Below are 13927 nucleotides of genomic sequence, written 5' to 3'. Positions count from 1 at the left end.
TTCTGCAAAACTAATGGGCAGTGTCTTGTAGTACAGCGTATAAGCTGTGATGCTGCCACCAATCTCTGGTACTCCCTTTCCTTTCTGCAAAACTAATGGGCAGTGTCTTGTAGTACAGCGTATAAGCTGTGATGCTGCCACCAATCTCTGAACCTTGGGAGAGTCTCTTATAATCCCTGCATGTTGGAGAGGAAGGAATTATCTTGCTGTCACTCTAGTATCTTGGTATGAGATCACATTGTGCCAGGTAAAGCTGACTTCCCGAGCCCTACTTTAGCATCTGGCTTTACTCTTAGATGTTTAAAAGACATATAGAGAACTCATAATAAAAACAGAAATTTATAAACGCTCCAAACTATCATCACAGAATCAATCAAAGAAAAGCTAAATTAAAAGTCAGAGAGAAACACCAAGTATCAATCAATAAAGTTAGATGTAATAGAATGCACCATTAAAACAAACAGAAAACATAACTTTCGATTTCTTGATAGCTAATGAATAGAGAAGCATTTTTCCTCCGTGTGTTTTAGGTATACTGTTTTACTAGGAGAAATTTTTTTTTTCTAGAGTTGACATTAAGCACATGGTACCATGTCCAACACTGAAGATACAGAGTTCTTCCTGCATCCTACTTAAACCTACTGGTTTCTGACACCAGTCAACAACTCTATGGAGTTCAAAGCAGTTGAGTGCAAGACCCAGAAATATTGGGGAACCTTGCATTGTCTGCAAAACCACAAGGGGAGGTTATGTCATATGCCCCTAAAATCTTGGGAAACGCTTGGCAACAGAAAAAAGAAAATTTGATGGACAAAGTACAAAAGATTAAAGCAACTTCCTTGTGTCTTGGGTACCACATCAGTACAGAAATCTTCAGCTTCAGGGCTCAGGATTATAGTTCCCATTCTGCCCTTTTACAGTTCAGGGCCCCTATAGAGATAATATATGTCTTTCCCAGGGCCTCAAAAACCATTTTCATTCAGACACATCTGCTCCAGTGAACTGGGCTGGTTTAGTTTCCTAGAGTAAAAGACACAGAGAGCTTTGTAATCTTTTCTCATTGTCTTTGTGCTGTGCTTCTTGGCTGATTGGCTGGTCTCTGAAAGGAATTTGATAATCAAGTCCAGGGTTTAGCAGTGTCTGCCTAGGAGTCCTTATTATCTGTGTATTGACTATTGATAACTACTTGGGGAGAGAGAGTCAATTTTCCTTAAGGGTGTGGTCCTTGGTAGATGAACCATGCTCCAGTGGATGGCCCCACACCTATGAATATATGGGAAGCACAAAATTTACTCAGTGGGTTATCAAAAACAAAACAATAACATCAAAGGACACAAAATTGGAAGGACCCAAAGGAGAGAGATGTTCAGTAGCTTGGCTAAATTCACCCAACTAATAAGAAGTAAAGCCCAGATTTAGTAGAGTAAATCCAGCTGTCATTCTTTTAACCCATCCATAAAATATCATTAAATTTCCCATTAAAATTGAAAATATAAATATAAATAACATTTGTCAACATTTTTGTAGCCTAGAAATTCTCTAGTTCTCTCTTATCTCTAACATTTTCTGGGTATTATAAAATCTTAGTAAATTTCTTTTTAGTGTGGAGAAAAGTGCATAGAGCTAGTCCAATTCAAAAATCACAGGAGGCCTAGTGTATTCTTATCTCTTAAGCGAGTTATATCAAGTAGTCCTGTAGAACTACATTCAATCAAATGTCTCTGTCTTAGATTCTTTTGTTTTTATTTCTTTTAATTCTCTAAATATCCAGACAGAGTTGTGTGTATTTTCAATTGGTTCTGCCTGAGTTTTATACTCATTTCTATTATAATTATTTTAGCATATTTCATTATATATTTTATATGTATTTGTTTTCATGCTTTTCTTCTTATTAGACTCTCAACTTCTTAATAGGAGAAAATGCCTTCTCATTACTAGTATCAGCAATTGTATGGTATTTGGTGCACGGCAGCTACTTAATAAGTATTATTAAGAGAAACTGGAATAAATGCTGATTAAACTCAGTGGGTCAGACACAGAAAGAAGACATGAATTGAAACAGAAACTTGCTGAAAATAAGGGTTCTAGCAAGAGGAGAGAGTGATGAAAGAGGAGGGTGAGGGATGAAAATAGCTAAAATTTATTATGAAAATCTGTGAAACAGTCCAGCAATTTAAAAAACAAAAAAGAAAGAGAAAGCAATAGGGGTTTTGAAGAACTCAAGATTTTACTTTATGATAAATGCTCATGTGGCTCTACTAACAATAAGGACTCAAGTATTTACTTAATTAGTTTGTTTAATCAAATAAAGGGAAAAAGCACAGACCATCAGTTCCCTTTCGTTGTACAGATTTTCCTCCTTACAAACTTGAATTTATCCTGAACTGTAGCTTGCCGAGCCCTCTCTAGAAACTTTGTGTTGCGATTTAAAGATTGCCTTCATCATATGCCCTGACTCTCAGGCTATTACTTATGTATTTTAGGTTGGATCTCACCAGTAAAGCTTTTTGTCTGCTCACATTTCTCCTCCCGGTGCCCCTTTTGACTAGTCAACTGAGTGCTAAGCCAGTGCGGGCTCAGCACTCTCCTGCAGAGACTTTCTCAGTGCACTTCCCACTCTGCCCCTCCCCGAGTTGTACCTGATGCATCCTTGTAGCTTTCTTAGCCACTTACAAAGGCGGTCTTCTACAAAATAGAGGTATTGTGACCAGCGACTCTCTTTCGTAGTTACTTTTGTGATAACCAAATCTTTTGTGCTTTTCCAGTCTACAGGCAACACACGGAGGAACTTAAGGTAAAGGAATGAAGCATGTAAGATACAAAGTCTTCCAAGTGGTAGGAAATTATTTCCAGATTGCTCTTACCTGAGGTGAAAGCACACACACACGGAGCTAATGCTACACAATATGTGCTTGAAAGTTCTATGGAAGCCGGGCGTTGCTGGCTCACGCCTTTAATCCCAGCACTGGGGAGGCAGAGGCAGTCGGATCTGTGAGTTCGAGGCCAGCCTGGTCTCCAGAGCGAGTGCCAGGATAGGCTCCAAAGCTATCTTTCGAGAAACCCTTTCTCGAAAAACCAAAAATAAAAGAAAATAAATAAATAAAAAGAAAGTTCTATATAAAGCACAGGGCCTCAGAAGCTCCACTGCCTACGCTGAATCTTAGTACCATGTGCATAAGTACTGCTTTTAGCTCCATTAGGTCATTCTAAACTTGCAGTCAGATAAAGCACTTAGATCTTTATCTCCAATCCTCTTTATTTTACTAATATGTAATAATGGTATTTGTTCTAGATGCAGGGATTTAACTTCGTGCTAGTTAAATCTGAAACTGTTGGTCAGGTAGTTCTTAGCCAAAATAGGATTAGAAGTAGTATTTTCAACTGCTAGTTCAGTTTTCTTCCTGGACATCCTTTGCTACTAGAATTGGAGAGAGAAACCAAATGCTATCGTGGTACTTTGAAGGATGAGAATGACCTTTAAGTATGTGTGGGAGATGGCACCACCAGATCCAGTTATCCTGGAAAAAACGCTGGCTCTCATCCTTTCTTACATCTTTTCTTAATGAAGTAACAATGATTGGAATGTTCCAGGGAAGGTTTTGTTATTGCAGTCTCAAAGCTTTAGGCAAATGAGACTATTGGTGGTTCTTTTTATTGGTGGTCATTGTTAACATGTCTTCTCATTTTTCCACTTCTGCTTTCATAAGGAAAATAGAGAAGTTTATTTAAAAGATGAGAGGAAAGGAAAAACCTTTGTACAAATTTTTGCCCTTTTGAGCTTCTAGGAAAATCTGAGCTCTATTTGGACATGCAATTTCCTTTCTTATTCCTATTGATTTGGGCTTTGTAGTCTCCTGGCAGTTTCAAAGAAAATGGCCACCAAAGGGAATGACATTATTAGGAAGTGTGGCCTTATTGGAGTAGGTGTGGTCTTGTTGGAGGAAGTGTGTCACTGTGGAGATGGGCTTTGAGGTCTCATATATGTTCAAGTCATGTCCAGTGAGACGGACTACTTCCTGTTGCCTGCAAGATGTAGGAGTCTCAGCTACTTCTCTAGCACCATGTAGGCCTGCATGCTGGTAATGACTAAATCTCTGAACTGCAAGCCAGTCACCCCAATTAAATGTTTACCTTTATAAGAGTTGCTGTGGTTTTGCTGTGTCTTCACAGCAATACAAACCCTAAGACAAGCTTCCTTCCATTTTATATGCCTTCAGTGACACTAATTTGGCCTTTGATAAATCCAGTTCTCTCAGCACTAATTATCTCTTCCAAGAAATCCTTCCTCATACAATAGCCATTTCATGTGTGATGGATGATAATAGTCACTCAGTCTTTTTCTCTCTGCACTGAGCCTCACATCTGTAATATAGTGGAAATGACAGTAGAGAAGTCCAGAACTCAGCAATCTGTCTTTGTCATTTACTAACCATGCTTAATTAATGCCTCTCAATATTGACATTGATCTCTATAAGAAGAATATTATAGTATGCTTTTCAATAAATGCTAAGAAATTTATTTCTCATAGTTCTAGGAGTGAGCAAGTCTAGATCAAGATAATATTTGGTTCAATGTCTTGTGAAGATATGTTTCGTAGATGGTCATTTTTGTGTAAAAGTGGTAAGGCCCTCTTTGGGGCCTCTTTTTGCCACTGCAGCACTGGAAGACTCTGTAGCTGGCTAGCCCCTGAAGGTCTTTAAGATGGAGTCTACCAGGGTTTCTGGTTCTCCATAGTCACTTGGAGGGCCTAAGAAAAGCCCAATTATTGGCCTTTCTTTTAATGGGGGAAGAGAAGGTAACATATATGCCATGGCACACATATAAAGGGCAAAGGACAACTTTGTGGAGTCGGTTACTAGGTTTGCATACTAAGTTCCTTTATCCACGGAGCCATATTTCCAAACCCAATTACTAGATTTTTGTTCTAAGTGTCTAGTTGGTTGAATGGACAAGTGATTTAGTTCATTTGCCAGTTCTTACAAGAGTTTTTACCTTTTGGATAGAAAATTGATTATTGTCTACTGGAAGAGGATATCTTCAGAACATTCTATTTTGTTTACTACAATGATGAAAACATCTGATTTATTAGTTTTCAGATTCTAAAGTCTTTTCTACCCCATTTACTGTATATGAAAACTTCCTCTTTTCACAGGAATGAAGAGAATATTACACACATGAGATTTTAGTTTCTGTTCTTGTCATAGTCTTTCTGTGCTTTTGCTGTACAATGTCACAGACTGTAGGTGATTTATAGAAAACAGAATTTTATTTCTCACAGTCTGGTGTCTGGGAAGTATAAAAGCAAAGAGTCAATGTCTTACTGGACCTTATTTCATCCTCATCCAACAGGAGATGGGGGTGGGGGAGGACAGAAGAGAGCAATTCTATTACCTACCAAGTTCTTTATATTCTAGCCTTGTTGGGGCCTTTATGGTCTCTATGCTCTCCCAAATCTTCAGCTCCCAACACACTGGAGACTAAGCATCTAGCACATGAATTGTGGAGGGACTTTTAGAACACAGTAAGTTTCTTATTGTATCTCAAGAATATATGACTCAAAAGTCCACCTATCTCTGTCCCACCTTCTGAAATGTAAACCACATCTCCAATTTTGGTCAGCAAAATTTAAGTTTACATCACATATACAATAATGGCTCCATTAAATGTCTCTATGGCAAGCGCAGCATCAAATGAAAAATAAGTTTCCTCATAAAAAAGTTATGATGAGTTACGATGGTTATAAGTTTGATGTCCATACATTATCTTAGGGTTTTTCTTTTAAAGGTGTTATCATGGAAATAGCTGTATCCCTAAACATTACATTTTATTGATAAACTTAGGAACTAAAAGTCCTAATATTGATGCCATTGGGACCACTCTGCTAGAAATTGAGAAAGTAATAAAAAGACAAACTTTTAAAGAATGTTACCAAAGGTCAAATAGACAGCTAGAGGATGCTCATAGGGCAACTTAAGCTTTGAAAATAGAAACACAGTCCTTCTTATGAGGTTTCCTGCTTTCCTGGGCATTTGTCCAACTTATCCCACACATCTCATTTAGTCAATCTTCTATGGATTTGTGCCATCTTAAATTTCCACTTTTATAACCATCCTTCCCCTTACACGATTCAAACATTGCTAGAGTTTTTTTTCTTAGAAAACTTTATTTGACCCCACAACAAACATGTTGAACTTTTCAACTCACTTTTCAGGGCCTTTCATTTTGTTGTTGTTCTGTTTTAGTTTTTACTTTCTCATTTTTTATTAACATGTGGAATTCATGCTTAACTTCTATCATCAAACTGAAAAAAGTCAAGCTTACCTCTGACATCACAAATGGTTTACTGTAACTTCTTCAGGGCAAGTTGGGAGACTAGAAACGGCTCCCGTGTGACCTGGTAAAACAAATAATAAGAATAAGAGAAAAACAGACTACATTCCTAAGAGTAAGGAGATAAAAAGCTTTAGAAATTCACAAAATGGGCCTGCAGTGATAGGACAGTTGGCACATGCCCACAAGCATAAAAAGCTGAGTTTGATTCCTGAATCTTGTAAAAAGCCTGTGTGGTGGTACACATACGTATGCTCAGGACTGGAGAGGTAGACAGGAGGATTCCTGGGGCTTGCTGGTCAGCCAGTTTAGTCTAATTATTGAGCTAAAATCCAGTGAGAGAGCTGCTTCAAAGAAGTTGGATGATGTCCCTGAGAATGTCACCTAAGGTTGTCTTCTGGCTTCTCACATACTCCACACATGTGCATATACCTACACAAGAACATGCATGCACACACGGGCACACCAACTCTCTCTCTCTCTCTCTCTCTCTCTCTCTCTCTCTCTCTCTCACACACACACACACACACACACACACACACACACACACACACACACACACACAAATTAAAAAAAAAATCCACAAAGGTATCTGAAAAATGTGGAGAAAAAGAAATAACCCAGTGGACACAGTCCTGTGGTGGCAAGGGGAGCAGAAGCCTCATGGAAAAGCTGTAAGAACAGTTCTGTTTTTCTTTTCTGCGAAGTTTTGGTGACTGAAGCCTCAAAAGTAGGCTGCCCAAGAAGATCCCTAACTAAAACTAGTGGACCTATCTCAACCAATAGATGTGCACATTGCAACCTAGAAAAATAAGCTATGTGGAAAATAAGACAATTTGAGTTCTCCAAAAGATCATATGACCTCAATTACAGAATAAAAATATATTAAAATTGGTAAAATTCTAGTTGAAGATTTTTAAAGTTTACTTGTAGGAACTATAGATGACCTAAAAGACTATTAAAATGAGTAGAAAAATTTATTTCAGGACCTAGTCAAGAAAGTAACATAAGGAATAGCAATTAGCAAATGGACTAGACAATAAGAAGCACTGATTTAAAAAAAATTAGCATCATGAAAGAAAAATTCAGTAAGGGCATAAAAAGTTGGAAAAAATATTGGAAATAAAAAACTCATGAATATTTTTGTGCCAATACCAAGCTGTTTTCAGAACTATGGCTCTATAGTAGAGCTTGAAGTCGGGCATGGTGATGCCTCCAGAAGATCCTTTATTATAAAGAGTTGTTTTGGCTATCCTGGGCTTTTTATTTTTCCATATAAAGTTGAGTATTGTTCTTTCAATGTCTGTGAAAAACTGTGTTGGGATTTTGATGGGGATTGCATTGAATCTGTAGATTGCTTTTTGGCAGGATTGCCATTTTTACTATGTTAATTCTACACTCTGGCCCTGGACACATGGGGAAGGGCCCAGGACCAGCACAGGAAGATTTGGTGGACTTTGCAGAGCCCTGGTTGAGGGCTCTACCCTGCCTGGGGAGTGGTGGGTGGATGGGGTGGGGGGTGGCTGGAGGTGGGGGAGGAGGGTGGGGGTGGGGGAGGAGGGCTGGGGGTGAGGGGAGGGAGAAGGAGAAGGGACTTGAAACAAGCTTGTTCCCTAACTAGAACTAATAAATAAATTTAAAAATAGAAAATAAAACTCATGAATAAAATAGAAAGTACAGAAGAGAGTACCACTAACAGACCAAACAAACAGAAGAAAATACAAGCAAAAGAGGACAAAGTTAACAAATATTACATTCAAACACAAAGAAATAAAGAACCATAATCACACATCCAACCACTATAATAAAACCAAGAGCCCAAGCCTAAGACTCCATGGGATAGAAAGCGAGCTGACATGAAAGAATTAAAGGGTTAGTGCAGTGAGGTGATAATGAGAAATCCCCAATCCAGGGAAAGACATGGACAGGTTAAAAAAGGCATTTAGAAGCTCCAAATAGTCATGGCCAGCAAAGAACCCCTCGTGACATATATAGTCAAGGCACACACACACACACACACACACACACACACACACACTGCTGAGAACAAAATAAAAAAATCTCTAGGAAAAGAAAGGTCATTAAAATAACAACAGGTTTCTCATCAGCAACCTTTAAAAATTTTTAAAGGTCATTTTAAATTTTTAATTTTTAAAAAATTTTTAATTGAAAATTTAAAATTTAAAAATTTTAAAAGGTTATCAAAATAACAACAGGTTTCTCATCAGCAACCTTTTAAAATTTTTATTTATTTATTTCTATTTTTTGAGACAGGGTTTCTCTGTATAGATCAGGCTGGTCTCAAACTCACAAAGATCTGCCTGCCTCTGCCTCCTAAATGCTGGGATCAAAGGTGTGTGCCACTATTGCTTGGCTTCATCAGCAACATTAAAAGCCAGGAAAAAATGGGACAATCTATTTCAAGTCTTAGAAATAAATAACTGTCACCAACATTGACACATCCAGCAAAACTGCATTTTAAAACTGACAGAGAAACAATGACATTTCAAAACAGGCACAAACTAAGGTAGTTCATGACCGACCATAAGCCAAGACTGTAGAAGATTCTAAAAGGAATGCTGTACACAATGGGAAAGAAAGACAGTTTCCATCTTGAGAACACAGAAAAGAATGAAGTTCATGAGTGGGATAGGTGGACAAAGGGGAGCTAGGAAAGAATTTATCATGCCCAACACAATAAACAAGAACTCCCTGAAACCAGTAGAAGAAATAAACAATAATCTGATCAGCCAGAAAAACAATGATGAAGTTATAAGAATTATTAAATGTCTCACAATAATAATTTTAAATGTAAATGACCTCAACTCACCAATAAAGAGATAGGCTGGCTGATTAGACTGAAAAACTAGATCTTCTGATATTGTCTTAAATTTCCTTAACTTTTTATTTTTTGTAGGATTAACACGGTTGACTATATTTCTAAAACTCTCCCTTAGCTCTTGGTCTTCCAAATAAGTCAAAGGAGAAGTTAAAAGAGAGATGTTGAAAAATATATCTTCAGACAATTGAAAATGTGAACATGATATGAAAAAATTAAAGGATGAAGAAAAATACTTGTAAAAAGCAAGTTTTGAATAATAACATCAAAGACATTAAGAAGAAAGATGTCAAATAAACAACCTGACATTATAATCAAGGAGCCAGAAAAAAAGGACAAAGCAAATCCATACTTAGGAAAAGAAAATAATAAAAGCCAGAGCGGAAGCAAAGAACTAGAAAATTCTGAATATATCAGTACATAAAGTTCTTCTTCTGAAAGGACAAAATAAACAAACATTTAGATATACTACATAAGCAGAGAGAGAGAGCTCAAAATTAGCAGTGCAATGGATACATTGTGCAAATGTTACCAGGGAGAACAGTAAGGCTTACAAGAGACTGGCATGAAAACTTACAGATCAAACTGTAAAACTTAGAAGAAATTAGTAAATTCCTAGAAATACACATGAAGAAGTAGAAATTGTGAACAGATGAATCATATGTAAAGATACTGAACCAATGGTAAGAATATTCTTTTGAAGAATTTGATCAGTTCATCGGTGAATTGTACCATTTAAACAACTGATACCAAATTATTGCCAAATTTCAAAAAGCCGTAGAGAAACTGACTTTATGAGGTGGAAAAACTCATAAGCTAATTTTATGAGGCTTGCACTACCTGATGCTAAACCCAGGAAGTGACTCTATAAAAGAAAATATAGTATCAACAATGAACATAGATAGAAAAATGCTATCAGAACAAAATGCTATCAAATGGAATTCAACATCATAATAACAGGATCATTCACTATTCTCTAGTGGATTTATCACCAAGATACAGTGACATGAAAAATTCTGTGACAATCACAAATCTGAACACATGCAAAGAAGAGAATTCATCAAAATTAAACATCTCTTCATATTATATTTAAAAAATAAGGAAGAAAGGAATAGACTTCAATGCAATAAAGCCTTGTGTGACAAAGTCACAGCAGCATCATAGGCAATGACAAGAAGAACTGGAATAGTCCGCTGTTAAATAACATAATCTTCCGTGTAGGAAATCTTAGAAACTTTCTGAATTCAGTAGAATTGCCAGATATAGAGCCGGTGTTTAAAATTAACAGCTTTTCTTCTCATCCGACTATCTCAAAGAGAAATCATGAAAGCAATTCATTTTATGATAACAAATAAAATAAAATTCTTAGCAATCAATTTAACTGAGAAGGTGAAAGAGTCACGCACTGAAAACAATAAAATGCTCATGAAAGAAATGGAAGGAGATGTTAAATAGGAAGACAGTCTATGTTCACAGACTGAAAGGATTAACAATGCTAAATTGTTGATACTATCCAAAGCAACCTACATGTTTGATGAAAACTCCATTACATTCACAATAGTGTTTTCAATAGAAATAGAAAAATAATTCTAAAGTTCATATAGGACCACAAAGGATTTAGAGGACTGAAAGGATCTTTGTGGGTTGGAGAGATGGCTCAGCCATTAAAGGTTAGGCTCACAACCAAAAATATAAGAACATTGAAAGGATCTTTGCAAAAAGAACAAAGCCTGAGGCATCACACCACCTAATTTCAAATTACATCACCAAGCTCTAGTAATCCAAACATCAGAGAACTGGCAAGTTGGTAGACATATAGACCAATGGAAGAAGAGATTCTAGGAATGAATTCATTTCTACAATTACATGATTTTCAGCACAGAAAGCAAGAACATGGAATGGAGAAAGATAGGCTGCATTAACAAATGATATTGAGAAAACCAAATAAACACATGCAGAAACATGAAAGTAGATCCTTATTTCATACCACATTAAAACAAACTCAAAATAGGTTAAAATTTTAAGAAAAAAAAAAACCTGTAAAGTTACTACAAGAAAACATGGGAAGACAGTTCCCTGAAATTGTCTGAGAAAAGTTCTATCTTGCTAACTCAGCAAAAGTGCCAGGCAACAAAAGCAGAATAGCCAAATGGAATCCTTTCAAACTCAAAGTTCCTGGCAGCAAAGGGAGCAATCATAGAACTAAGTTCCTCCGCATGATTCAGAAGACATTGCACAAGTCCGTTGTCACCTCAGATCAACGCTGTGAGTGCTGGTAAGGACATGGGTAACTGAACTCTTGGCACACATTTGTAGAAATGTGAAGTTTTACAGGCACTCAGCATGGTGGAAGTTCCTCAAAACATGAAAAATAGAACCAACATATGATCCAGGAGTCCCACCAATAAGTATATGTCCCAAAGAAATGAATTCAGACATTGATGAGCTAGCCTCACTCCATAGCCACTGCAGCATTCTCCTTGGTGGCAAATACATTGAATCAACCTAAGCACCCTTCAGCAGATGAATGGATAAAGAAAATGTAAAATATATGCAACGGAATATTATACTGCCTGAAATGAAAGAAATGCTATTATTTTCAACAATGTGTATTATCGGACCTAATGGATATTATGTTCAGTGAAATAAGCCAGATGCAGAAAGCTATTGCATGAGCTCTACTTGTGGCGTCTTCTGAAATTGATCTCCCTGAAATAGTAAGTAGCAGGATGGCAGCAGGGGACAACAGGAGGAGAGAAGGGAAAAATTATTTTGTTAGGGGAGTAAGTTCAAGAAACCCATTGTACAAATGACTGTAGTTACCATTTACCATATCCTTGAAAATTGCTCAGACAGTAAATTTTAGATATACCCCATGCAAATAAATCATAAACATTTTTTAAAAGAATGTATTGAACACCCATCACTTACAAATTTTCTGCTGTCAAATAAAGATGATCATGTCACAGGGTCTCTGCCCTTAAGGGACATTCCATATACATACAAAATGTCAATGTTTTATAGTGTGGTGTATGTTTTGAATGACAGGACAAAAAGAAGATACTTGAAGTCATTTAAATAAGTTGTTTCATTGACTTTATAACAATAAGTATGGGGACAGGAGCATTAGCTTGGATCAGTTTGTAATGGGAAGGTGAGACAAGGAGGTCACTCTAACCTGTGAGAATATGCTTTTGATGTGTCGATAAGAACTAGGAGAGAGGATTTCCACCAATATCAACTTCAAGCTTTCCCCGTGGGGTTAAAAACTAGACCTTTTGGAAAACATTCATTTTCAATTTCATCTGAAGTTTCTTGCACATTTCTTGTCTTTTTGGATATCAACGACACATTATTTCCATGACACAGAAGCTGTTACAATCAATATTCCCAAGAAGGCAAACAAAGTCAGCTGATTTATTAGGGCTATTGTTGCATGTGTGTTTTGTCTCCTTTTCTACTGTGTACTAGGGACATCAATGGCAAAATCTGTTCTTTATTATTTTTCCTTAGGGAATCCAGAAGATGTTATGTTTGAAAAGATTTAACTTAGCAAAGAAATGCAAAATGGAACTGCAGAATGGCATACCTCACCCAAACCCACCGACCATCATTTACCAGGGGTTAGTTCAACCTCAGCACAGGGACTATGAGCTTGTCCCCAAACACTTGCTATATAGACACAGTCTCTGACTCTCATGAACTTTTCAGTTAATATAGAGAAAGCATGATGATAAAAGGAAAATGGGCATTTCTGTCTACAAACATTTAAAGAGAGGAACAGTGAGCGAGGGCTGGCCCTTCCAAGAGGGAGGTAGAGATTGCACGTTTGAGCACAATGTGTGAATGGTAGTATGTAGTGGCTGGTAAAGTTCTAAGCAGCAGGAAGCCTGGGATTCTGCTATGCTCTGAAAGCAAAAGGAGGTGTCTATAGTCAGTGGCTTTGACTTTCTCTTGACTTCACCATTGTCTGTCTCTGTTTATTTCTGGATAACTAATTGCCAATCAACTAAGTGTGATGCTTCGAGGTGCTACATTCTTCAAAATACTAGTATAGAATTACATAAGATTAGAGTTATCTCTTGAGTTGATTATAACAAACGCCAAGGTCTATGTAAACAAACAAACATACACAGTTCTAGCCTTGTTGGAGAAAGATGTGAGGAGCTGGGGATGTCCTCTGTTACAGAGAAGTCCTCCAGAGAAAGTCATCCACTTGCCAACTTTACTCTGGCAACTTTTCGTGGGGGATTTTCCTTCAAAACAAGTGTGCAGGATCTTGATAGCTTTTCCGGCTGACACACATTTTTGTTATAATCCTCTAGTTCCCCATATGGCTTGAGAGTGCTATTGCTCTCTGTTTCTCATGGACATAAGTTTCATCTGTTGGCTTGTGCATTTCAGGTTTGGAGGCAGGGAGGTGTGGCGAACTCTTCGCTAAGTTGTTTGATTCTACCACCAGAAGGCGGGGGTGGGGGAGATGACTTTTAGGATAAATGAGGTCTCCTTGAATGTGGCAAAATTGTCTATCTGTATCAGCTCTGGAGTGAATGAAGAAGAGCTGAAGTAGTGATTCATGACCTGTGGGTCCCCACCCCTTTCAGAGTTGAATGACCCTTTCATAGGGGTCACCTAAGACCATAAGAAAACACGGATATTTACATTACAATTCGTAACAGTAGCAAAATTTCAGTTATGAAGTAACAGCTAACTAGTGTTATGGTTGGGGTCACCACAGCACGGGGAACTGCAGTAGAA

General features: G+C 37.4%; 1 long non-coding RNA gene across 3 annotated transcripts in view; it reads right to left on the bottom strand.

The window, feature by feature from the left end:
* LOC103159771 overlaps positions 1-13927 on the bottom strand; it is a 257263-nt gene that overhangs the window by 52798 nt on the left and 190538 nt on the right. For 2 of the 3 annotated variants that reach the window (XR_003485663.2, XR_003485660.2), the window contains exon 5: positions 6322-6394. This is a non-coding gene — a long non-coding RNA (uncharacterized LOC103159771). Of the gene's footprint in view, positions 1-6320; positions 6395-13927 lie in introns of those variants that run through there. The other variant, XR_004770089.1, reaches the window with a different exon arrangement.

The sequence above is a fragment of the Cricetulus griseus genome, chromosome 5 (assembly GCF_003668045.3).
Source record: "Cricetulus griseus strain 17A/GY chromosome 5, alternate assembly CriGri-PICRH-1.0, whole genome shotgun sequence".
NCBI classification, from domain to species: Eukaryota; Metazoa; Chordata; class Mammalia; order Rodentia; family Cricetidae; genus Cricetulus; species Cricetulus griseus.
Note: the sequence above shows the minus strand (reverse complement) of the source record. Positions and strands in the feature narration are given on the sequence as shown.